The sequence below is a fragment of the Hyaena hyaena genome, unplaced genomic scaffold, assembly GCF_003009895.1.
Source record: "Hyaena hyaena isolate Hyena2069 unplaced genomic scaffold, ASM300989v1 scaffold_245, whole genome shotgun sequence".
Lineage (NCBI taxonomy): Eukaryota > Metazoa > Chordata > Mammalia > Carnivora > Hyaenidae > Hyaena > Hyaena hyaena.
The window spans coordinates 2,165,997-2,192,335 of NW_024080878.1; the positions used below are offsets into that span (position 1 = coordinate 2,165,997).

A 26,339-nucleotide genomic window follows, 5' to 3' on the forward strand; every position below is an offset into this window, starting at 1 on the left:
GGTGATGTGTTTCTCCCCATACAGGTCTGTCTTTTAAATTTACAATAAACATGGAAATCTTACATAATAAATATATTTGATAAGTAATTATAAAAGAACAATAGCCCTTTATCCTCTTTATTCTAAAAATAATTCTCCTTCAGGGTACATGGGTGGCTCAGTCAGTTAAACGTCTGACTCTTGATTTCAGCTCAGGTCATCATCTTGTGGCTTGTAAGTTCAAGCCCTGCTTCGGGCTCTGTGCTGACAGTGCAGAACCTGCTTAAGATTCTCTCTCTCTTCTCTCTGCCCCTCTCTGTTCTTGCTCACAAAATAAATAAATTTTAAAAATTACAAATAAATAAAATAAAAATAATTCTCCTTCAAACCATTGATTGCCAGAGGAAAGGCAGGTGGGATTATGGGAAAAATGAGTGAAAAGGAGAAGTAGGTAGAGGCTTCCAGTTATGGAATTAACAGGTCATGAAAATAAAAGGTACAGTTTAAGGAATACACTCATTTGTATTGTAATAGCACTGTATGGTGACAGATGGTAGCTACACTTGTGGTGAGCACAGCATGACTATAAACTTGTTGAGTTACTATACTGCACTTCTGAAACTAATATAACATTGTATGTCAACTATATTCAAATAAAAATAAAAACAGAGATAATTCTCCTGTAAATAAAAGATCAAAGCCAAATGGGAACAGAAACGCTCTGTTTTCTCTCTGACAATTTACTAATATAACACTACAGTCCAAACAGCAGGACTATTCTTTCTTTCTTTGTTGTTATTGCTATTAAAACAATTTTAAAAGCTTTTTATGGACTTAAGCATTTGTCACAAGCTTCATTCCAAGCTTTGGCCTTCTCCACACTATTTTTACACTCTAGTGTCTCTTATACTCATCTCTATTTATATGGCTGTTCTTCCCTTTTCTATGTCCTTTTAATATCTTCATTCATCAGCACTCTCATCTTGGGGCACTTGGATGACTCAGTTGGTAGCCTGCTACTCTTGATCTCAGGGTCGTGAGTCTGAGCCCCACATTGGACATGGAGCCTACTTTGAAAAAGAAAAATTAAAAAAAAAGATGCAATCTCTCTTATTTTACCTTCTTTTCTTCTCATGGGGCAATGCCCCATGATTTTTTAAAGAATATCCTTTTCTTCAAAGAGCCAGAAACTAGATTAAAATTTCACCAATTCCACCATATCCAAACATCACATTCAGATGTCTCCCAGCTCTCCCTGTCACTAAAAGATATAACTCTTTTATAGCTAATTATAATACACTGCAAACCCTTACAATGCAGTTACTCAATATTCAACACTTCATGTGCTTCATTTTGGTGTTTTCCTAACACTGCTTTGACCAAACTTTTAAAGAGTAAAATAAAATGCACAAATATTTACCATAACAATTTATTATTATTTAATTTTACAGGTATTGAATAAAATTTACAAAATGAGAAAAAATGCACATGTCATTCTACCATTCTAACACAACTTATTTTGGTACACTTCCTCATTTCATCTATTTTCATTTGTTTTTTGTTTCAGAATTGTAATTACTTTGCATGCATGATTTGGATATTTGGCTTTTCACCCTGAACTATACCATAATCATCTCTCCATGTTTCTATATGTCCCAACATCACTTTTCATTATAATTGTTCCACTGTTGCTACACATTATGGTGATCCTCACTACTTAGCTACGATAAATAATACTACAACAAACATCATCAGATACTAAGTTTTGCATATTTTGTATCATATTTTTAGGTTAGATTCAAAGTCTTCCTTAAGGTATCATGAAAAAGGTGGTACTTGAATAAAAAGATAGAAAATTTTTAATAGAGACGAGAAAGAACAAACAAGGCCCTGAATCTGACCTTTGTGGGAAATACAGAACAGTTCAGTTTGGCTGATGTATATCTATAAAAGAAAACAATAACAATAAAAATTGGAAATGTGTTGAAAAGAGATAATGAAAGAATTTTATTAAGTAGACAAGGGCTGGGGGGTGGAAGGGGTGCCTGGATGGCTCAGTCAATAGAGCATGCTCCTTTTGATCTTAAGGTTGTGAGTTCAAGCTCCATGTTGAGTATAGAGATTACTTAAAATCTTAAAAAAATAAAAAGTTGACAATAGAGGGCAACTTAAGTGTTTTTCTTTTTAAAATAATGTACAGGTTAGTGCAACTGATATGTATTTCACAAAATTAATAAAAATCTTTATTTTTTATTTTATTTTTTTTCTAGGAGAGAGAGAGAGACAGCGCAAGCAGGGGAGGGTCAGAGAGAGAGGGAGTCACAGACTCTGAAACAGGCTCCAGGCTCTGAGCTGGCAGCACAGAGCCCGACGTGGGGCTTGAACCCACGAACTGCGAGATCATGACCTAACCGAAAGTCGGACGCTTAACCGACTAAGCCACCCAGGCGCCCCAAAATTAATAAAAATCTTGAGTGATTCTGAATGTGTAAGTAGTACTTCCAAATTTTTTATCTGGAGATCTCACTTTTTTGTTTGTTTTGTTTTGTTTTTTGTTTTGTTTTGTTTTGTTTTGTTTCAGAGAGAAAGAGAGAGTGCAAGTAGAGGAGAAGGACAGAGGGAGAAGGACAGAGAGAATTCCAAGAAGGCTCCAAGCCCAGGATGGAGTCCAAAATGGGGCTCAATCCCATGATGCTGGGATCATGACCTGTGCTGAAACTGAGTCAGATGCTAAACCAACTGAATCACCCAGGTGTCCCTGGAAACTTATCTTAAATCATAAAATTATAAGAGTGCCTGGGTGGCTCAGTCAGTTAAGCATGGGACTTTGGCTCAGGACACGATCTCACAGTTCGTGGGTTCAACCCATGTCAGGCTGTGTGCTAACAGCTCAGAGCCTGGAGCCTGCTTCAGATTTCATGTCTCCCTCACTTTCTCTGCCCTGCTCATGCTCTCTTTGTCTCAAAACTAAATAAACATTTTTTTTTAAATTTTTAATCATAAAATTATAAACCATTCTCTATATCAAAACTTCTGTTAACCTTCAATCTTTTTCAGAATCCCCTTCTAAAAAGTGAGTTAATTCAAGAGAATGAGAAGACAAGCCACACACTGGGAAATAAATATCTATAAGCAATATATCTGATAAAGGACTGTTACCCCAAATATGCAAAGAGGTGACTCGATGGCTTAGTCAGCTAAGTGTCCAATTCTTGGTTTCAGCTCAGGTCGTGATCTTGCAGTTCATGGAATCAAGCCCCAGCATCAGGCTCTGAGCTGACAGCACAGAGTCTGCTTGGGATTCTCTCTCGCACTCTCTTCCTGCCCCTCCCCTGCTCAGGCTCTCCCCTTCCAAAACAAATAAATAAACTTAAAATTTATATATATGCAAAGAACTCCTAAAACTCAACAATAAGAAAATGGACAACCCAATAATTTTAAAATGGGCAAAAGATTTGAAAGGATACCTCACCAAAGATGATATGCAGAGGCAGCAATAAGCATATTTTTAAAAGTCCAACATCATATTTCATTAGAAAAATGCAAATCAAGACAGTAAGATCCTACTACACATCTATTAGAGTGGCCAAAATCCAAAACACTGACAACAAAAAATGCAGATAAGAATATGAAACAACAAGAACTCTCACTCATTGATGGTGGGAATGCAAATGGTACATCCGCTTTGGAAGACACTTCGGTAGTTTCTCACAAAACTAAACACACTCTTCCTATATAACCCAGCAATTGTGCTCCATTGTATTTACTCAAAGGAGCTGAAAACATATATCTACACCAAAACCTGCACATGGATGCTTAGAGTAGCTTGATTCATAATTGCCAAAATTTGGAAGAAACCAAGATGTCCTCATAGGCGATGGATTAATTAAACTGAACATGTGGAACAATGAAATATTTTTCACAGCTAAAAAGAAATGAGCTATCAAGCCATGGAGAGACATATAGGGACCCTAAATACATATTACTAAGTGAAAGACACAAATCTGAAAAATGCTACATATGGCATGATATCAACTACATGACATTCTGGAAAAGGCAACAGTAAAAAATATCATTGTTTGCCAGAGGTTAGGAAAAAGGGAGAGATGAATATGTAGAACACAGAAGATTTTTAGGACAATGAAACTATTCTATATTTTGTATGGACTTTATGTGATTATGATGTGTCAATTTAGGTTCCTCAACGGTAACAAATGTCCTACTCTGGTGCAAGATGTTGATAGTCTGGGAGACTATCCATGTGGGAGTAGAGGGCATATGGGAACTCTGTACTTTCCCTTCAAATTTGCTATGAACCTAAAACTTCTCTAAAAAATAAAGTCTTGGGGCATCTGGGTGGCTCAGTCAGTTAAGCGTCCGACTTCAGCTCAGGGCATGTTCTCACACTTCCTGAGTTCGAGCCCCGCATCAGGCTCTGTGCTAACAGCTCAGAACCTGGAGCCTGCTTCAGATTCTGTGTCTCCTCCTCTCTCTGCCCCTCCCCTGCTCATGCTCTGTGTCTCTCTGTCTCTCAATAATAAATAAACGTTTAAAAAAATTAATAAGTAAATAAAAATAAAAATAAAAAAATAAAGTCTCTTTTAAAGTAGTTGATATCTCGGGGCGCCTGGGTGGCTTAGTCGGTTAAGCGTCCGACTTTCGCTTAGCTCATCATCTCGCGGTTCGTGGGTTCGAGCCCCGCGTCGGGCTCTGTGCTGACTGCCAGCTCAGAGCCTGGAGCCTGTTTCAGAGTCTGTATCTCCCTCTCTCTGACCCTCCCCTGCTCATGCTGTCTCTCTCTCTCTCTCTCCTAGAAATAAATAAAAAAAAAAAAAATATATAAAGTAGTTGATATCTCAAAGCACCTATGAGTCCTATATACAATAAAGCAGCGGTTCACTAATGCTTTATTAAATCTTAGCATGATCACAGATTTAGAAACATCAAAATAAGCATGCCAGAAGCCTGCCCAAGTTAAGCAACAGCTCTTGATTGAGATTTACATTACAAGGGTGTATTCATCTGTTAAAACTCAAATTGTATGCTTATGATCTATGCATTTTATTCTCTATAAATTTCAATTCAATTTTTTTTAACTTTCAAAATAAAAGATAAAATCTAATTTTAAAAATAAAAAGCATCTGGGATGCCTGGGTGGCTCAGTCGGTTAGGCGTCCAATTTCAGCTCAGGTCCAGATCTCACGGTTCATGGGTTCAAGCCCCATGTCGGGCTCTGTGCTGACAGCTAGCTCAGAGCCTGGAGCCTGTTTCAGATCCTGTATCTCCCTCTCTCTCTGACCCTCCCCTGTTCATGCTCGCTCTCTCTCTCTCTCTCAGAAATAAATAAAACATAAAAAAATTTTTAAATAAAGGAGAGGTGCTAGCAAAGAAACAATAATTAGCAATGCAACCACAAAGAGAAAGGAAAAAACAAGTGAGGATAAAATGCAAGCTAAAACGTTGAAAAGCAGGGGGCACCTGGCTGTCTTATCTGTAGAGCATGCAACTCTCAATCTCAGGGGCCTGAGTTCAAGCCTCTTAGGGATGGAGCCTACTAAAAAATAAATAAATAAAAGTTGAGAAGCAGCCAAATAAATTTAGCTGAATTAGCTCACCTCAGAACATTAAATCCTAAGCCACCACGAGATTTGACCAGGAGCTACCTGATTTCTACTTCAGAACCCCCAACGAGCTCTGTAGCTGGCAGTACCAGATACTTCTACAAGTGAAATATGAGTAGAACTGTTGAAAAGCTTAGTTAAGAAGCAAATAGTACCCTAAATAGTCTCTATGCACCTGGGTGACTGTCCTTGCGCCATCCCAGCAGAAGAGTAGAGATTTACCATCAAGAAAAAATGTAAAAGACAGTAACTAGCCTATGGGAATACTTAGCATTTGAGCTGAAAAGAAAGGGAATTGTATAAAAGTTTATACAGTGAATTCTGCAATCTCAAATCTTCCCCCACCTGACTCACCAAATTCTGGCAACCAAATCTATACTTCCCAGGTAGGAAATGGAAAGATCCTACTCTGGGAAGTCTGACAAATAAAAGGTTAAAAAAATAAAATAAAAAACTGGGGGAGGTTATCAAACCCAATCCCAGCACAATTACCCAATAGTGAAGCCAATAATCTAAAACTTTACAACGAGTAAAAGATTAGGAGAAAGCTAAGGAAAGTCTCTAACATGGGAGATCAAAACAAGGGGGGGGGGGGGACTGAACACCACACTAAAGACTGGGACACTTAACCAACTAAGCCACCCAGGCACCCCTAGAGTTTCCCATTTCTTACCACAAATCCAGACTACACCTCTACATTTAGAAATGGAGGCCTACATTAAGAGACTGGATTACACACCTATGACAACAGATGTTTTCTTATCCTATAAATTATACATAGAAGCATAAAGAAGGTAAACTGTGAAAAAAAAAAAAGAATATTTCTTTTTACAAAGCTTCTTTTTGTTCCTGGCTATGTTCCCAATTTTATGAGGAAAAAGAAAGTTCTAACAATGAATCTCTAAATCACAGAATCTACCAATACTTAAATATTAATCTATCAATATTAAGAGCACAATGACTACTTTGGGGGTAGTCTGCAATTGTTTTTGCTAAAGGGCACTTTTTCTCATAAGAAGTAAGAATTACTTCTGACCTAAGATATTACTAATGGTGAATCATAGTATAATTATTTTGGCAAACTTTAGGGTAATGCATAGATCAAAATTCTCCAACAAAAAACAAAAAAACATTTGGTCTTTTGTCCCCTTATCAGGTTGATTCTGGATAAAAAGCCTAGGAAAGCACTGCATTAAAAACAAATCTGTTTGTCAAATTCTCAGAGGAAATGGTTATAAATATTTGAAATATAAAGAGCAAAAACAAACACACTGTAGCAAAAGTAGACAAGTTAATGTCACATCTATGAAGATATATTATCCCCCATCATTCCTTTTTCATAAACAAAAGAGTAAATAATGCTAAGTACTATTAGACTTTACTAGTTAAGCTGCATCAATATTTCAATGTTTACTTAGATTGATATTATTTCCTCTCATTTTTCATATTTATTGCTATCTCTAACCATTTCTAAGTGCTGTGAACAATGTTTTTTTGCTAATAAGCTTCTTTTCTGGAGAAAAAACCAGTTTGACTAATTCAAATTGTAGAAAGAAAACTCTGGCACATGAAATCAAGAGGATTATCTAAGATTATACATAGTTAGGGGCGCCTGGGTGACTTAGTCGGTTAAGCATCCAACTTCGGCTCAGGTCATGATCTCACGGTTTGTGAGCATTATGTTTATCCATATGCACTGGATTTTTAAATCAAACATCATTTGGTGAATTCAGTCTTAAAAATCTAACTCACTCTCTCCAGAATATGATCTCCTATCATACTATCACCCCCTACACCCTCACGCTCCTACAGAGCTGATTTTAAATGGTAACCCTCCCCCTGTAACCCATCCCAATATTTTCTACTCCTGGGTGTGGTAGATTTAATAACCTCTCTCCCAACAGTATCTTTTCTCTGAATTGAGATTCTCTTTTGAACCCATATTTACTCCATATTTATCCTAAAATGAAGTCTAATACATGAATTATGCTAGATAAAACTATTCAGATATAAGGTAATTTCCTACCATAGAAAAATGATTGCCCTAACTGGTGCACCCAAACATTTTCTAGTAGAAACACAGGTAGTTTTACTTGTCACAACTTATAAGTATTTACCATTGTCAGACATCGGACTAAGCACTCAACAGGAAATATCACAGATTAGGCTCTAAAGATTAAGTTCTTATACAAAATCATATATAATGATAGTGCTGAAATTAAAATCCTATCTATGTAAGCCAAAGCCCGTGCTTTTAACAGCCATCCTCTGCTGTCAATGACTGCCAAGTAGAATTACCAATAGTATTTTATAACACGAACTAATCCCAAAACACACACACACACACACACACACACACAAACTCTTACTGTACTCTAATGCAGAGCTTCCCAAAGCACTGCTCAGTGAAAAAACTATCACACATTAACAGTTCTGTGACCACATAAGTGTAAGAATTGTTGTATTAAAAAGAGATGATCAAATTTCCATATTGCAGGGATTCTCAGAATTTTTAATATGCTAATCCACACTGTGAATTTCCAAGAAGTAAACACATTAAGCAGAATTTTCCATATATATTTAGCCAAAGTTACCACTCTTCACAGGCCATTGCCTAGAACTGTTTTTGTTAAATGCATCTTAGAAACTATGTATCTAGAGCTAATCAATTAATCCCATTTACATCAACTAAGTGAATTATTGTGCTTTAAAGGATGTAGCTGGTAGTATTAAGCAAGACGGGCTCTTTCCAATTGCCAAAACTATATGCAAGTTCACTTAAGTTACTTCACAATGCAAATTTAGTACAAGAATATGTGAAGTAGTATGGAAGCACATGAAAAGTCTCCACAATTAGACCTCACTGAAAATTGAAACACTAGTCAGCATAAAGTAAGACTGGTATCCAGTAAGAACTCTAAACATTGTCATAACAGCTTCCTCATTCTGCCTCTACTATGAAAGTGGTTATGTTTTACTCTCCACTATGACTACTTTCTCTACTACATGGTTTCTAATGTCCTAAGCTTCTACTTACTGCTTTCTTTGCTATCTCATAGTCAAATTCCATAAGAAAGAGGATTACATTCAGTTAATTTACCACTCTGTAAGACAGAACTACTGTACAGCTCTTGGATCAAGCTAATTTATAAGCCAATGGCCTGCATATATATCACTGATGCCAATCTGTTGTCCAATTATGGCAAAGTGGAGGGGACTCATGACACAAAGTGTAACACTGATGCAAGCCCTTACAGCTATTTTTTTTTTTTGGTTGGTTTTTTTTTTTCCCCAAAAAATGAGCTGCGACTGTCGCTCACACTTGGAGCATTATGCTCAGGTTATGATCTCACAGTCTGTTGGTTCGAGTCCCCACGTCAGGCTCTGTGTTGACAGCTCAGACACTGGAGCCTGCTTCGGATTCTGTGTCTCCCTCTCTCTCTCTGCCCCTCCCCCACTTACATTCTGTCTCTCAGTAACAAAAATAAACATTTTAAAAAATTAAAAAGAAAATTTTTATCTAGTAAAAAATTTCACATGACCATCTTTTTCTTTGATAAACCACCTACACTAGGTCAATCGGTAAATCTCATCATACTTGCTGACTCATATTCCACTTCTAGGTGAAAATGTCATGGCCATGTTGAGAGCCAATGACCAGGTTTTAGATCATGTGACTTTACCTCTGTTCAGAAATAATTAGATAGGTTAGGTACCCAAAGGACAACCCATTCACTTATGTGGTCTGCCTCAAAAAGGTGAGAAAGGCCAATATGATTTATCCCAAGAAATGGGATAAACAAAGCAGACAGGCCGGCGGAGCCATAGAGGGGCAGTAGGACAGCTAGTGGAAGTCGCAAAGGAACAGGAAACCCTAGGGAGCAAAGGAATTGGCCAACAGGAAATACAGGGGGAGCTGAACAGAAAAGGCATGTAAAGATGAGCAACACACAGGCTATGTGCCTGCATTTGGGAGTTACTGCTAGCTCCTATGAACTGAGCCCTTGGATTTCTAGATCTTTTCTGTATCCTTTATAAAAACTTTCCTTTTGACTAACTAGCTTAAGTAAATCTTTTCCTTGCAACCAATCTTATTTAAATTCAAATGAGGAAAATGTAATTCATTTCACTGAAATGAAACTGTACAGTTCAGGTGTTAAAAGAGTATGGACGGGGCACCTGGGTGGCTTAGTCGGTTAAGCGTCCGACTTTCGCTTAGGTCATGATCTCGCGGTTTGTGGGTTTGAGCCCCGCGTCGGGCTCTGTGCTGACTGCCAGCTCAGAGCCTGGAGCCTATTTCAGAGTCTGTCACTCCCTCTCTCTCTGACCCTCCCCTGCTCACGCTGTCTCTCTCTCTCTCCTAGAAATAAATATATATATATATTTTTTAAAAATCTTAAAAATTTTTAAAAAAAGAGTATGGACTATAGAGAGAATGCTTGGGATTGAATCCCAGGTCCTTTACTCTAAGATGCATAACTCTAGACCGGTTACCTAGAGCCTCCAATTCCCATCTGTAAAATGAAAATATAGAGTATCTCCATCTCAGTAAGGCTATGAGGATTAAATGAGATGTTTGTAATGTGCTTTGTGTATATAGCAAGCACTGAATAAATGTTAGCTAATACTATTAATCTGCACGCACTTTTCTCTCACTCAACATAAAAATCTTATCCTTAGACCATAAATAAGAAAGAAGAAATAAATCTTATTTCTGAATGTAAAAAATCTCACAGTGTTTTTTAAAAATTTACTAGACCACTGTAACCACAATGCCTTAACTCTAGGAAATTTCTCACCCTTTGTACAATTTGCATATAATATCAAACACTCTGAAATATCTTTTATTTTAATGAAATGATATACCTTATCTAAATCATCATTTTAAAAAATTCCAAAACATAACAACTTTTAAAGCTGACAACAAAAGACACCCATTTTATAAAACAATAAATTATTTCTTTTATTCTAAGGTTATCATATCTGGAATCAATTTGCAGCCCTACTAAAATAACAAGAAATACAAAGAGAACAAATATACAGTAGCTCCTATTCAGGCCTTTTAATAACAAAAAGTATCAAATCCAAAGACTAGTGGTCTCATTACCATTTACGTGATTTTAATCCTACTAATGCCTGGATCATATTAGATAAACTTCATAAGTTAAAATAGTTATTTGCTTCCTGGGAACAATTCACAGTTATTTTAATAATTATTTATCATCCTCCTGACATGGATAGTTGGGTTCTCCTGTTTGATAGCAAAGATATTCATTAAATCAACCTTAAAAATGATATCAAAATTTTTTTTCATTTTTTTAATTTTTATTTTTTGAGCGAGAGAGTGAAAGATCAAGCAGGGGAGGGGCAGAGAGAGGGGGAGAGAGAATCCCAAGCAGGCTCTGCATAGTCAGTGCAGAGCCCTACACAGGGCTCAATCTCATGAAACATGAGATCAAGACCTGAGCCAAAATCAAGAGTCGGACACTTAACCAACTGAGCCACCCAGGTGCCCCTTTCTTATAAAATGAAACATATACCACCTATGACCCAGAAATTCAACTGCTAAATATTTACCCAACAGAAATGAAAATATATTTTCACAAAAAGACTTATAAGAATATTCACAGCAGTTTTATTCATTATAGCCCAAAACTGGCAATACTCCAGGTATCCATCAATAGAAGGGATAACCTGCAAAAAAAAAAAAAAAAGGAAGAGGACACTTGCTTCTCTCTCTGCCCCTCCCCTGCTTGCATGCTCACAAGCATGTGCTCTCACTCAAAAATAAATTAACTTAAAAAAAAAAAAGAAAAAGGAAAAAACTTTTGATAGACATAACAAGGTGGATGCATCTCAAAAACATGCTGAATGAAAACCTTACATAAAGAAGTATACATGTTGTATGATTCCATTTACATGAAGTTCTAGAATGGGCAAAATTAATCTATGCTGAAAAAAATCAGAATAGTAAGAGTGACTGCCTCTAGGAGGGCAGGGGCAAGAACGGACTGTGAACAGGCATAAAGGAACATTTTGAGGTAATGTACTCTACTGTATCTTTTTTTTTAACGTTTGTTTATTTTTGAGAGAGAGAGAAAGAGAGTGTGAGTTGGGGGAAGGCAAAGAGAGAAGGAGACACAGAATCTTAAGAAGGCTCCAAGCTGTCAGCGCAGAGACCAACACGGAGCTCAAACCCTTGAACCTTGAGATCATAACCTGAGCTGAAGTCAGATATTTAACTGACAGAGCCTCCCAGGTGCCCCTACTATATCTTGATAAGAGGTTGGCTTATGCAGTACATAAAATTTCCAAAAATATAAACTTAAGATATGTAAATCTTACATCAAAAGAAAAAAAATAAAAAGAATATTTCATTTTAGAATGTTGATAATATGTATGCTAAATTTAATAATTAAGCATAATGATATCAACTAGTTACTTTGAAATACATCCAAAAGCAGATGAATAAATGGATGATCAAGGAATTAGTTGGATTAATATGTAATAAAATATAGTAAAATGTTAATTATACAAAATAGATAAAGGCATGCAGTGTTCACTGTAAACTTTCAACTTCACTACAGCTTTGAAGTTTTTCATAATCATATGTAGAGGAAAAAAATCTATCCAATCCCTGAAGTTTCAATTTTTTACTTAAGCTTTTATATTTGGGGCTCCTGGCTGGCTCAGTCAGAAGAGCATGAGACTCTTGACCTCGGGGTCATGAGTTCACCTCACGGTGGGTGCAGAGATTCCTTAAATTTTTTTAAGTTTATTAAGGAATCTCTGCACCCAACGTGGGGCTCAAACTCACCACCCCAAGATCAAGAGTCACATGCTGCAACACCTGAGCCAGCCAGGCACCCCGCTCTCAAGGTTTAATTTAAAATCAATATTTCCATTAGCCCTCTCCTGTCACCCTCAGCCTTCTGAACCCTCACTCTTCCTGCCTATAGCACTCACCTGGCAATTTTATGTTAGTTATCTATTCACACATTGTCTTGCATTTATAAAACACAGTGTATGCCTCTTGGGAGCTGACTCTTGATAGTCAGAACAGAAAGACAATAGTGATCTGTTGATCATGCTTTCTATGTAAGTATAAATTCTTTTTATGAGACATAATTTCCAAAAGACAACTAACCTGTCACTCAACAAAAATATAAATACATACATGTATCTGCATATACAACATACACAGATACTGAAAACTAAAGTAAAAACCATGATAACTTTTAACCCAGTAGCCCTTGGTTTTGTTGTTCTGTTCTAGGTTCTCGGCTAGTGAATTCACCAATGCAAAATTAACTGTTGATGCTTTCTCAAAATATTCTGTGAAGACCTCCAACACCAGAGGTCTCAGGTCTTTATCCTAAGATAAAAGTTTTCTTGGGGAGTTATGTGGAATCTAATTTTATGACCCTATGAGTCAGAAAAAACACATAAAAAGGGATGACTTTCTTTAAAATTGATCAACATCTCATTGTTCAATACAACATTTAATTAATCCTAAAAGGTTACTACTTTCCTGCTGCAAAAATTATACACATTTAGGATCTTGAAATCTCCTATCATTTTATAGGTACCTTCTATCTGCATCTATTAAAGGCCAATAATAAAACATATTAACACTCTTCTGTAATCTTCCTTTATTTTTTTTTATACAGCTTACTTATTTTTGAGACAGAGAGAGACAGAGCATGAGCCAGGAGAAGGGCAGAGAGAGAGAGGGAGACTCAGAATCCAAAGCAAGCTCCAGGCTCTGAGCTAGCTGTCAGCACAGAACCCAATGTGGGGCTCAAACCCACGAACCATGTGACCATGACCTGAGCCGAAGTCGCACACTTAACCGACTGAGCCACCCAGGCACCCCTGTAATCTTCCTTTAAACGAAAAATACCACCATAAGAAATCAACATTTAGGTTATGGACAAAAGGAAATAAGCATATATATCATTCATATTTTATAGTAATTTCAAAGTTTTTATCCCCAAAAGAAAAGATATGAAGCTAGTACTCAAACAAGTTGGTTATTTTTATAAATTTTATTCTTTTTTTTTTTTTTTTTTAGTTTAGAGATAGAGCATGTGAGTGGGGGAGAGGGGCAGAGGAAGAGAAAGAATCTCAAGCAAATTTCATGCTCAGCACAGAGCCTGACACAGGGCTTGATACCACAACCTCAGGATCATGACCTGAGCCAAAAATCAAGAACTCAACCACCTAAGCCATCCAGGTGCCCCTGGTAGATTTATAATTAATTTTTTGAGGAACTTCCATACTGTTTCCCACCAACAGTGTACAAAGGTTCCCTTTTTCCATATCCTCTCCAACACTTATCTCTTATCTTTTTGACAACAGCCATTCTAACAGGTATGAACTGATACCTCACTATGGCTTTGATTTGCATTTCCCTAGTAATTAGTGACATTAAACATGTTTTCCTACACCTACTGGCTATCTATATGTCTTCTTTGGAAACACATCAATTCAGATTCTCTGCCTTTTTTTTTTTAATAGGCTTCATGCCTAGAACAGAGCCCAATGCAAGGCCTAAACCCATGACTCCAAGACCAAGATCTGAGCCAAGATCAAAAGTCGGCCACTCAACTGACTGAGCCATCCAGGCGTCCTTCCACTGCCCATTTTTAGTCAGATTTTTTTTTTTACTGTTGAGTGCTATGAGGTGTTGTTGGTTTTTTTTTTTTAAGTAATCTTTAACACCCAATGTGGGTCTCAAATTCATGACCCCAAGATCAAGAAACATGCTCCACTGACTGAGACACCCAGACTCCCCAAGTTCTATGAGTTCCTTACATATTTTGGATACTACACTCTTTTCAGACATATGATTTGCAAATAACTTCTCCCATTCATTAGGATGCCTTCTTATTTTGATGGTTTCCTTTACTATGCAGAAGCTTTTTGGTTTGATGTAGTACCATTCGTTTATTTTTGTTTTTGTTGCCCTTGCCTTTGGCATCAGATCCACAAACACATCACCAAAACATAGGTCGAGATTGCCACCTATGTTTTCTTCAAGGAATTTTATGATTTCAGGTCTTGAAACATTCAACGTTTTAATCCACTCTGAGTTAATTTTTATGTATAGTGTGAGATAATGGTCCAGTTTCATTCTTTTGCATTCAGCTAACTAGTTTCCCAACACAATTTATTGAACTCCATTGTCTTTCCTCCACTGTATGTTTTTGGCTCCCTTGTCATAAATTTTTCTTCAGTTTGTTTATTTTGAGAATGCACGTGTGAGAGCAGGGGAAGGGTAGAGAGAGAGAGGGAGAGAGAATCCAAGCAAGCCCCACACTATCAGTACAGAGCCAAAAGTAGAACTTCAAGTGGGGCTCAAACTCACAAACCATGAGATTATGACCTGAGCCAAGATCAGGAGTCAGATGCTCAACTGACTGAGTTACCTAAGCATCTTTCCCTTGTCATAATTAATTGTCCATATATATGCAGGCTTATTTCTGGTTTCTCAATTCTGTTCCACTGATTTGTGTCTATTTAAAACAATTTTTTTTATTTTTATTTCGGGGGGGTGGCAGAGAGAGAGGGAGACAAAGAATCTGAAGCAGGCTCCAGGTTCTGAGGTGTCAGCACACAGCCCAGTGCAGGGTTTGAACTCACAAAGCATGAGATCATGACCTGAGCCAAAGCTGGACATTTAACCGACTGAGTCACCCAGGCGCCCCTGTGACTATTTTTAACGCCAATATCATACTGTTTGATTACTATAGCTCTGTAATCTGAAATCAAGAGTCTGAAATTTAAAATCTGAAATTTGAGTCTGAAAGCAAGAAGTGTGATACCTCCAGTTTCGTTCTTCTTTCTCAAGACAGCTTTGGCTATTTGGGATCTTTTATGGAAATATTTGTTCTCGTTCTGTGAAAAATGCCAATTTTTCACAGAACGAGACTGCATTGAATCTATAGACTGCATTGAATCTATAGACTGCTTCGGGTAGCATGGACAATTTTAACAATATTAACTCTTCCAAACCATGAGCACAAAATATCTTTCCATTTATTTGTGACTTTTTCATTTTCTTACATCAGTGTAATATAGTTTCCAGTATACAGATGTTGTACCTCCATGGTTAAATTTACTCCTAGGTATTTTATCCTTTTTGATGCAATTGTAAATGTGACTGCTTTCTTATTTTTTTCTTTCTGATAGTTTGTTATTAGTATAGAGAAAAGCAACAGACTTCTGTATATTGATTTTGTATCCTGCAACTTTACTGAATTAGTTTATTAGTTTTAACACTTTTTTTGGTGGAGACTTTAGGATTTTTTGTGAACAGTATCATGTCATCTGCAAATACTGACAGTTTTACTTCATACTTTCCAATGTCAATGCCTTTTATTTCTTTTTCTTGCCTTACTGCTATGGCTAGGACTTCCAATACTGTCCTGAATAAAAATGGCATCCTGTCTTATTCCTGATCTTTGAGAAAAACCTTTCAAGGTTTGTTTGTTTTTTGAAAGATTTTATTTTTAAGTAATCTCCGCACTTAATGTAATGTGGGGATCAAACTTACAACCCCAAGATCAAGAGTTACATGTTCTACTGACTGAGGCAGCCAGACACCCCTCTAGGTTCTTTTTAAAATATAAGCTCTAAAAAAAACTAAATAAATAAAATATAAGCTCTAATCCCAAAATGGGGCTTGAACTCACAACCCCAAGAGTCACATGCTTTACCAACTGCCTGAATCAGTCAGGCACCCCAAGCTTTCAGTTTTTCGCCATTGAGTATGATGTTAGCTCTGGGTTTGCCATACATGGGCTTTAGTATGTTGAGGTACATTTTCTCTATACCCACTTTGTTGAGAGTTTTTATCGTAAATGGATGTTGAGTTTTGTCAAATCTGTTTTTCTGCACCTATTGAGATATTTTCTCTTTCATTTTGTTAAACTACATTTATAACATAAAAAAAGAGGAATATGCCATATCAAATGGAAAACTTATCCTGGCTTAAATTAAAGTACCCGGAACACATTCAATGTATTCAAAATTTCTTATAGGAAATGTGAGGGAATACTTGAACACTCTGTTATCCCTAAAAAGCAAAAAAGTATTTAACGTTAAAAAATAATATAACTCTGGGGCACCTGGATGGCTCAGCTGGTTAAGTGTCAGACTTCAGCTCAGATCATGATCTTGCAGTTTGTGAGTTTGAGCCCATGTCAGGCTATGTGCTGACAACTCAGAGCCAGGAGCTTGCTTCGGGTTCTGTCTCCCTCTCTGTCTGTCCCTCCCCCACTCATGCTCTATCTCCCGCTCTCTCTCTAAAATGAATAAACATTTAAAAAATAAATAAAAATAATATAAATCAAGCACTACATGAGAAAAGCTGTCCAAGTAAGTCTTAAAATAACAATGATCTGATAACTACCACAAAATTCATGATTTATTAAATTAACATAAAAACAATAACTACAAGATAATTCAAGATGCTTATATAACTGTGCCTCCATCTTAGGTAAAGCCTCCTACGGGACATTTGGAAATAGCAGACAGCTTGGAGATCTTAACAGTCAATATAGTCAGATTCCAAGACAGTTCTATTGCCACAGTCCTCTCTTCATGGCTCCAGAGTAGTTCTTATAATGAGGAAGGGATGGCCAGCAGCCATAATTTACCCCCCTCCCATCAATAATTTGTACAGTGACTCAGTCTCCCTCATCTCTAACCCTAACAATCAAAATACTTCAGGAAAATTAAACTTAGCTTCTTATCAGATAAAAAGCTGAGCATAAATGATTTAGTGGTTATAATAAAGACTGATCTATACTAAAAATTCTCTTTTTAGATAAAGTACCTATTTAAAGAGAGGGAAGGGGCAGGAAAAGGATGGCCTTTAGGTTGCCAACTCACATTAGTAAATCATTCATTTCACACATATTTACTACAGATCTTTTATGTGTCAAGTATTTTACCAAGGACTAGGAATTAAAAAAAAAAAAAGTAGGATACAATTCCTATCTTAAAAGAGCTCATAGTGAAGTAGAGAAGTCAGCAAAATAATCAGCATAAAAAGTAAAAAGTAAAGTTGGAAGCAGCCCATACAAACCCAAAACTGTCTAGACCCAGACCTTTCTATGAAAGAAAAATATGTTTCTATATTGTTGAAGACGTGTTAGATCTCTACTACAAGCAGCCAAACCTATATCCAGAGTGCTCTTTCTACTAATGGAAAAAGACCATTTTCCCCTCCAGAAAAAGAAAGGCATTGGCTATAGGAACAGACAGAAAGAGAAATATGAGAACATTTTAATAAGAAAAATTAAACACTTTCAAGTGAAAATTAGGGAGAAAAGGAAAAGTTCAGCAAGTTTCTGACTTGGGTAAATGACCAAGGTGAAAAAGTTTGGAAGAGCCAGGTATGTTCACTTGACAATGCTGAATTTCCAAGTCCTAGAAGACATTTAGGTGGATTTTTTTTTTCTATAGGCAATTCCACCTCCTAACTCCCATCTATATATCCTTGCTAGTATCCTCTTGATGCCCTGTGGCAGTCCAAAACTACCCAATGATTACAAATTTAGGTTTCATACTGATAAGGATGTGAGTCTTTTAAAGGAAGAATTTTCCACTTCTTTGCTAATGAGACTGATCAAGCTTAATAAAATTATAAATTCCTTAAGAACAAAGTCAATATTCCCCTCCCCAAATACCAAGCAATCACTCAATTATTGACACTTGACTGAATGGCTTAAAGGAGGGGCGCCTGGGTGGCTCAGTTGGTTAAGCGGCAGACTTCGGCTCAGATCATGATCTCATGGTTTGTGAGTTCAAGCCCCACGTCAGGCTCTGTGCTGACAGTTCAGACCCTGGAGCCCGCTTAGGATTCTGTGTCTCCCTCTCTCTCTACTCCTCCCCAACCCCGTCTGAAAGAAAAAAAGAAAGAAGGAAAGAAATCCACTTCACTTTTAGAAAGTGAAAAAGGCTGCTAACCTTTTTCTAAAGAAGAGTCTAGCTTTTTCCTAAATGCTCTACTCCTATTAACAGAACCTGTAAAAGGGAACCTTCAGTATCTTGCCTTGTTTTTCATTGCAGCATGATGCCTGGCACATAATAGCCAATACACTCTTCAAATAAACAAATAACTAAACAATGCATTTACCTGGGGATCCCCCAATTTCAAAAGAGGATTTGTGCACCATGTAAGAACAAGAGCCTTGGACTCAAACAAATGAACACACCAGGATTCAGATACTGATGCCACAAGTTCCAGCTATGTAACCCTGAGCAAATCACTTAATGTCTCCAAATCTCAGTAACTTCACCTACCTTATATATTTAAGAGAAATCAATGAAACTAGATAAAGTTTGGCATATGGTATTTGATAAGTGGCAGTCATATTAATAGAAACTATGCATCCCATCTTTCAAACAATTAAAAAAGGCCAGAGAATGTGTAGCAACATGGATGGACCTTGAGGGTGTTATGCTGAGTGAAATAAGTCAGGCAGAGAAGGACAAATATCATATGTTTGCACATATAGGAGGATTAGGAGGAACTTAACAGAGGACCAAGGGGGAGAAGAAGGGGGGAAATGGTGGGGGAAAGGGAGAGAGGCAAACCATGAGAGACTCTTGAATGCTGACAAAAACTGAGGACTGATGGATGTGGGGGGGAGGGGGGATGGGCATGGAGGAGGGCACTTGTGGGGATGAGCACTGGGTGTTATGTGGAAACTAATTTGACAATAAACTATTTGTAAAAAAAAAAAAAAAAGGCCAGAGAATGTTATCCTATAATCTCCTGAAACATACTATGGTGACTTTATCAAATGCTATAGTGTTTTCAGATATCCTTCATTCCTCTACAATCACATTCTTCAAACACACAATCTGAACAATAGCAGTAAAAGAAAACTTGGGGGAGGGAGAAGGCTAATGCAATTAACTTGTATTTTCAAAAACCTTCAGTTTTTCACCATCCTAAATCAATCTTTATTGTTGTTCCTTCTCATTTCTTTCCTCCTTTAAAAAAAAAAATGAGTTTTATTAATCTAATCCTGTGTGGATCTTGGTTTACTCAGGCTAAAATTATTTGGTAAAACATCTGTCTCAAAAGAAAAACAAGTAACATTCTTTTCAAATTCCATACAACCGCGTGGGATAATTATATAAAGCATTTGTAAAATTCACTCCAGTCCCAACTGCCACTTTCCATTGCAAATTAATTTTCATACTATTATTTTCCAAGCTTGTTCTGACACTTGATTTTTCTCTAAATGTAGCTAGACTTAGCTTAAGCTAGAAAAAAACAAAGCACGTATTTTTACCTACAAGCAGATGTCATTAACTATAAACAGATTTTTTTCACTTAAAAACTTGTCCCAAAACTAGTTCTTTTCTTTAAACAAAAATCTTGGAGGCCCCTGGATGACTCAGTCTGTTAACATTCCACTCCTGATTTCGACTCAGGTCATGATCTCACAGTGAGATTAAGCCCCTCATTGGGCTCTGAGCTGGAGGTAGAGCCTGCTGAAGATTCTCTCTCTCTCTCTCAACCTCTGCTCCTCCCCGATGCATGAATGTGCACTTGCTCTCTCTTTCTCTCTCTCTCTCTCTCTCTCAAAAAACACAAAAAAATCTTCAATTTCAAGTTTTTAAGTTTTTATATTTCACATAAAATATGACAGAATATTTGCTTAGAGGAGAAAATAACTTCAGATGTCAAGTTCCCAAACAAGCAAATTGTTTCTTCAAATCATGGTACTGACCTTGTAAACTAGTAAAATAAACAAAAGAGCTACAAACAACGGATCAAGGGAAAAGAAGTTATCTACAGAAGGGTCTCATCGATGGAAAATGGGCCTTTCCAAGGAAGATAAAAATTCTTTCTCCTAACTCAGTCTATTAGGGAAATCGCTATAAAGAAAGTTCTATAAATCTGCCAGTTAATAAATACTAAGTAATTATTCGCATTCCATTAGTTAGTAGTCTGGTAAAATAACAGAAGTATTTCTGCTGAAAGGACTATTTTACAGTTTCAAAGATTTTCTTTTCATTGAATATTGCCCTCAAGGGACTCTCAGTCTAGATAAATCAGACAAATACAAAAGACAAGACCTTGTCATTTTCAGAACTCAGATCATTGGTTTTAAATATGTTTAGGACATGATAAAGGCCAAAGACAAGTAGCAACGTGTAATATTTCAGTGACATAATTTGAATTAGGTATAAGGTCTGATATCCCTGCTCCAGTTCCTTAGCATTCTCACCTTCATAAAGCTATGCAGTTTCCTCTGGTGATGCTTAAGCAATAAATCTTATTAAGTGATTTTTTTTTAATTAGAATTTTCTTCTAATTAAAATCCCCCTGAAGGAAATGAGAGCAAAAATTAATACAATCTTTCTGGAAGAGAACTGAGCAATACATCTCAAAACTATTTTTTTTAATGTTCTGGCTTTCAAGAATGGCTGTAAGTCAAAGGTTTAAATGATGTTTTCAAAGCTCGCACTCTCTCTCTCATGTTTTGGCTATCCTTGACTCTGTTCAGTATTCAGCCAGACTCTCTATACACAGCAGGGAAAATACACATTGGCACCCCCAATTTAGTCATGGTCTCCAATCTTAGTTATTCTTGTAGAAAGAAAGAGACTTTCTTGTTTCTTCCAGAAGAAAAGACGCAGAAATGGCTCTATTTAGTCCAGTTTGAGATAGGGGATGGGAGTAACTAGGACTAGCATTTTTCCTGGGACTACAGGAATTAGAAGACAGCTTCCCATAGCAAAGGATGCTAAGGAGAAAATTAACATATAAATATAAATATACACATAAACATAAATATATCTATCCTTTGATCCAGCAATTCCACTTTTAGAAATTAAAACTTAACACTGTGTGCCAGACACTGTTTAAATAATTTACAAAAATTAACTCATTTAATCTTTTTTTAAAATTTTTTTTAATGTTTTATTTATTTCTGAGAGAGAGACAGCGTGAGCAGGGGAGGGTCAGAGAGAGAGGGAGACACAGAATCTGAAATAGACTCCAGGCTCTGAGCTAGCTGTCAGCACAGACCCTGACGCGGGGCTTGAACCCACGAACTGTGAGATCATGACCTGAGCCAAAGTCTGACGCTTAACCGACTGAGCCACCCAAGCGTCCCTTAATTTTTATTTTTGAGACAGCATGAACAGAAGGGCAGAGGGAGAGAGGAAGACAAGAGAATCTGAAGCAGGCTCCAAGCTCTAAGCCGTCAGCACAGAGAATGACATAGGGCTCAAAACTCACGAACTGTGAGATCATTACCTGAGCCGAAGTCGGAGGCTTAGCTGACTAAGCCACCCAGGCACCCCACTCATTTAATCTTCAAAACAACTCTATGAAGTACATACTATTTATTATTATACCATTTTATAGATACAGAAACTCAGACACAGAAAAATTACGTAATTTGTCTAAGGCCAGAACTACTAAGAGGAATCAACCAGGAATCAAACTCAGATCATCTGGCTCAACCCCTTGCTTGTAAGTACTAAACTTTACTGGCCTCTCTCTTTTTTATCCTAAGAAATTAAAGATGAATGCAAAGATTTAGCTAGGATGATTCATCACGGCATTTATTTTTAACAGCAAAAATTCAGAAATAACCAAAATGTCTACTCATAAGAGATTAGTTGGTAAAGTGATTACATGGACATTAAATTATATGTTAAAATAATAAACACAATTTTTAGCTAATAAAAATTAGTGTTATCATATAATATATATTTAGAATATGGAAAGCTGCCAGTAACATGCAGTTAAGTTTTAAAAATACAGACTGAATAGAGGCTATGAACTTGTTTTGTAACAAGTAAATATTGATAATATAGGGAACATAGTCAATAATACTGTAATGTTTATTTATTTATTTTGAGAGAGAAAGAGTGGGGGGGGAGGAATCTATATCTAGACTTACAGTGAGGATCATTTCATAATTTGTAAAAATATCAAATCACTATGATATATCTTAAACTAATAAGATATTATATGTCAATTATACTTCAATTAAAGGAAAAAAAGATGGACTACCTGGATAGTTCAGTGGTTAAGCATTTGACTCTTGATTTCAGCTCAGGTCATGATCTCACAGTTCATGAAATTGAGCCCCACATCAGGCTCTATGCTAACAGCATGGAGCCTGCTTGAAATTCTCTCTCTCCTTCTCTCTCTGCCTGTCCCCCCACACTCTCTCTCTGACTCTCTCTCTCTCTCAAAATAAAAAAATAACATCAAAAAAAAATCACACTGGAAACAAAAATGATACCTACAAATGCATACCAAAACCTCTGAAAAAACATCTGTTAAAATGTCAGCAGTACATCACTTCACACGCAGCAGGATGGCTAAAATCAGACAAATAACAAAGGAGTAGCAATTGCAAAGTCAAGGAAACAATCATGATTCTTTAAGAGAATGAAAAGTAATTCACTATAGCTGAGGGTTACTTATTTGCCAATTATTAGCTACCCACATAATTTCCTTAAGTCTTTCAATAATATCTTCCATAGCTTCAAATCTCATTACCCACAAACATAAATTACCCTTGGCAAAATGGTGATTTCACCATACCATTTCTCCAAAATTGTCCATTAAAAATGAATAATCTCTAGTAAGCCATAATATGTGCATAAGAGAAAACACCAGCTATGATGTTTTAGTTTGATATTTTAATCAGATGCTTTGGTAACTAGTTATTGTTTAATCACAAGTAGAAAAAATAGACTCATTATACAATAGTAAAAAGAAGTGATAAGAGGTCCCTTAGCACTCCCTCAATGCTCTCCTAACCACCTGCTCTGAGCCCAGCACCCAGCCAGAGCATGCCACCTGGATCAGGCCTTTGGCCTCCTTGTGGCCACCTTCCATAAGTACTCAGGCAGGGAAGGTGATAAGGACACCCTGACCAAGAAGGAGCCGAAGGAGTCAATCTAGAAAGAAAAGAGCCCACCTCTGGCCCAAAACTGTAAGATGCCAACACTGCAAAGGTGATGGAGGACCTGGACCAGAATAAGGACCAGGTGGTGAATTCACAGGAATATATCACCTTCTTGGGGACCTTGGCATTAACCTACAATGATGCCTTGCAGGGCTGAATAAAAATCAGGAAGGTAGAGACACTCTATAGGGCCCAGGTCAAATCCAGTGATGGGTAAATATACAATTTGGAGGGGGGGGGGTGTCAAAAAAAGAGTGATAGAACAGCTTTCAGAAAACATCATTTCAATTTAACTGTACAAATTAAATCGGCCCAGGATTTAGATGTTTGGAGACTTAAACTATTGTTTTTTAAAAAATGCTTCAACTAACATTCATGCATACTGAGTAATGAAAATGGTATCATTATTTGTTCAGATTAAAATCAAACAGGAAAGATTACAAAGCATTAACTAAAAACAAATATGAACACATAGTTCTACAGAACTTATTTTTCTTTAAAAAGTAACAGAAAATGTGATGCTTGTTTAGCTGTGCTTTGATTTGTGCATGAATGTTATGACCATGTTTCTAGGTAACATCAAAGTTTTGTTAATGCTGAGACCATGGGTGGAAATCAGTTACAAATACAAAGAGGTCCTCATCCCACATTTCTGTATGTGGTATATTCTTCTTTTCCTATGTTGAATTCTAATATAGAGTCCAGTTTGTCCCATAGTTTAAACCGCATGGTTAAGGAATGAAAATATCTCCTGAAGTACAGTCTTGGTATAATCATCCAGAAGAAGACAGATCCCTGGACATGAAACTAGAAACAGGAAAGTGTACCTTAGATAGATCTGAGAGGAATGGACTGTTTGACCCCCATCTAAGGCCTAGACTTAAGGAAACATGTTGAAAGGAAAAACAGCCTCCATCATATGACAGCAGGCCATAAGCTAGCTAGGACATTATCTCTTTCAGAGACCACAGATCAAACAGACCTAAACTATACCTTGCAAACCAGATGACTGACTTGAAAGCTACTCTCTAGCTTCATTATCCTTGTTTTGTTTTCAGCCTTTAAAAAAGTCTTATTTCAGGGACGCCTGGGTGGCTCAGTTGGTTAAGCGTCCAACTTCAGCTAAGGTCATGAGCTCACGGTTCGTGGGTTTGAGCCCCGCGTCAGGTTCTGTGCTGACAGCTAGCTCAGAGCCTGGAGACTGCTTCAGATTCTGTCTCCCTCTCTCTCTGACCTTCCCCTGCTAGCTCTCTCTCTATCAGAAATAAATTTTTTTAAAAAGTCTTATTTCAGGGTTGCCTGGTTGGCTCAGTTGGTAGAGTGTGCCACCAGAGTGGCCACAAGAGTGCCAATAGAGTGGCACACTCAACCAACTGAGCCAGCCAGGCACCCCTCCTTAAAAAAATAAAATCTTTAAAAAAAATGTTAAGAAAAAAGTAGCATTCTATAAGAACACTAGAGAAACAGAAGAGGCAGGGAGCTCTGAGGTCAAGTCAACCCTTCCCATGTGATGGCTTTCCTTCCATTACTAACCTTGGAAGACTGAGGTTTCATTAAAAAATATATGTATATATGTATATACGTATATATTCCACTACATATATATATAATGGAATATTACTACCGTTAAAAAAAGAATGAGATCTTGTCATTTGCAGCAATATAGATGAACCTAGAGGATATAATGCTTACGCAAAACAAGTTAGTAGGACAAAGATGAATACCATATGATTTCAGTCATATGTAGAATTTAAGAAACAAAACAAATGAACAAAGGAAATAAGAGAGAAAGAATGGACTCTTAAATGCAGGTAACAAATTGGTGGTTGCCAGAGGGGATTTGAGGGGGCCAGAATGATACACTAGACAAAGAGGATTAAGAGTATACTTACTGTAATGAGCACTAACGTAGAGAATTGTTGAATCAATATATTGTACAACTGAAACTAATATTACATTGTATGTTAATTATACTTCAGTTAAAAATAATAGTAAATAAAAAAGAACTGGAAAAATTCTGTACAAGTACCTAGAATCAAATTAAGGTCTAAAGAGGCACTACAGTCAAGATTCAGCAACCTTCTGTAATGTTTGAAATGTTTATAACAAGAATGCATTACTACAATAAATAAAATAAAAAACAATTTAGCAATAGACAGGTAAGTGAAAGCAGGAAGGTGCTGATATACTAGAACCATGACAGAATGAGTCAAAACTGGATAGAAAAACAGATGAGCAGAGTTTCTAATCATTTGGACAAAAAAAGAATTTCAAGGCCAAGCAGAAAAAAATCAATTAGAAACTAGATCTCCAAATAGGAAAATTCAAGATGAGTAAAACAAGATGCACAGGTTGTAAAGAAAGGAGACCAGACTACCAGGAGGGACACAAGGGCAATTACTCTGCTTCCTATGAAAGCAAGCACTTTTCCCAAGTTCTCCTACAGAAATACTTCAGAACATCTTATGTAACAGATTTTTAAATTTTGTTTTCCAAAGTATCAAGAATTTCAACTCCAAAGATAAAGTACAGAAGGATAAGAAAAAAATGCAATGAAAGTAACTGGCCTAAGAAAACAGGGAGAAAAAAGTCATTAACTTACTCTAATATAATCTTCATTTATTACTTACCAGTTTTCCTGTTCTGGTCCCAATATTATGACTTACTAGTTCTCTTCCAGTCTCAGCATTTCTGCCAAACTGAGAATCTATTCATTGTTTGTCACTTCAGTACATCTGCCACTACTACTGTCCCCTAACCTAATAAACCCTCCCTA

At 36.8% G+C, this 26,339-nt stretch overlaps 1 protein-coding gene and 1 pseudogene across 2 annotated transcripts in view; one reads left to right on the forward strand and one right to left on the reverse strand.

The window, feature by feature from the left end:
- The window catches only part of SBF2 (SET binding factor 2), a 521,490-nt gene that overhangs the window by 480,487 nt on the left and 14,664 nt on the right, over positions 1–26,339 (reverse strand). The window lies entirely within an intron of this gene.
- LOC120240045 lies at positions 21,053–23,720 on the forward strand (annotated as a pseudogene).